The following is a 1377-nucleotide window of genomic DNA, read 5'->3' as shown; positions in this document are numbered from 1 at the left end:
GCAGCCGGATCTCCCTTTCGGCCGCGGCGCACCTCTGTCCAGGATGACCCGGACGGCTTTGGGGTGGAGGTATGAACCGGGAGGAGCCCAGTTCCAGTACCAACCACAGGATCAGGTGGTAACTCCGGCGGCGTCTCTCCGTCCCCTGCGGCAGCGGTGGTGGTGGTATCCGGTGCTCCTGCAACCAGCTGTCCAGCGGAGGAGCCGCTCGACTCAGCTGCAGCGTCCCTCAGGCCGGTCGGTGCGATGTCAGCGTACAGCGACGGCAGCCAGGGGAGCGTAGCTGCGGAGTCCGAGGCCACTTGTGACGGGGCGAGATGGCTGGAGGACCGGAGATAGCAGATGTGTTTCGACTGGGTGGCAGCCACAGCAATGAAACTATCGAGCATCCGGTCCTTTTTTCGGATTACACTCTTCAGCCGCTCGATGTCCTCTTTTATCCGTGAGTAATCATGATTGCAAGTCACACACACAGCCATTATAGCAGGGAACAGTCCACAACTTATAACTTTAAAACTATAAACTTATAAAATTACGCGATCGCTAAAAGGAAAAGTTAAAACAATAAAAGTAATCCCGTGACCGGCAAAATAAATGGCAATAAAAGCAGGTCTTGCGAGGTCCAGGCCTGTGCTTCCGCTCTCCGTTGAGTGCACTGGCGAAGGATAATCTTAAAACAAGATAAAATCCGTGTCCGATGACTAAAACCTCTATCCAGTTAAAAACATATGACTTCAAATAACCCTGAATTAAACGTGTATCCAGAGATGTGGCCTATAACTGGGTTAAAAACTAGATAAAAGTCAAATCGCGACAGAGCCTCTGACAGGTGGACACAGGACGCCGACACATGCGCAGTACCCTAAATAGAGCTCCTTTTACATTACAGGAAACAGTATGGTGCCTGCTATCTCTAATAGCATATTTATGGAGTTAGACATAGCAGTGAATATAGTGACACACTGTGAACATTGTAATAATAATGTCACTGAGATACTGAGTGTTTCTTCAATATGCTGGTTGCATTTTCTTGAATAGTTTCAGCTTTAGCAGTCATGAATATGTAGAGAGTTACTCAGAAATAACTGACTTACACAGATGAATTTGGGTTCTGTTATATTTGAGATGATTTGTTTTTATATTTAATTATGACATTGACATTGTCACATAAATTTAGTTTTCACAACACCTTGTTATCATCAGTTACCGATGAATACATCAACCTGTTCTGTCTTTAGTGCTTTAGTGCGTATCCACCTGTCTTCAGCTAATCCCACAAAGTACTGGACCAGTGAGTGTCCATGTGCCACTGCGCATGGACACTCACCCTCTTGCAATTGGACTTTGAACTTATCCCACAGTAGTGGTACCGTGAGG

This window comes from Epinephelus moara, chromosome 21 (genome assembly GCF_006386435.1).
Source record: "Epinephelus moara isolate mb chromosome 21, YSFRI_EMoa_1.0, whole genome shotgun sequence".
Classification (NCBI taxonomy): domain Eukaryota; kingdom Metazoa; phylum Chordata; class Actinopteri; order Perciformes; family Serranidae; genus Epinephelus; species Epinephelus moara.
Note: the sequence above shows the minus strand (reverse complement) of the source record.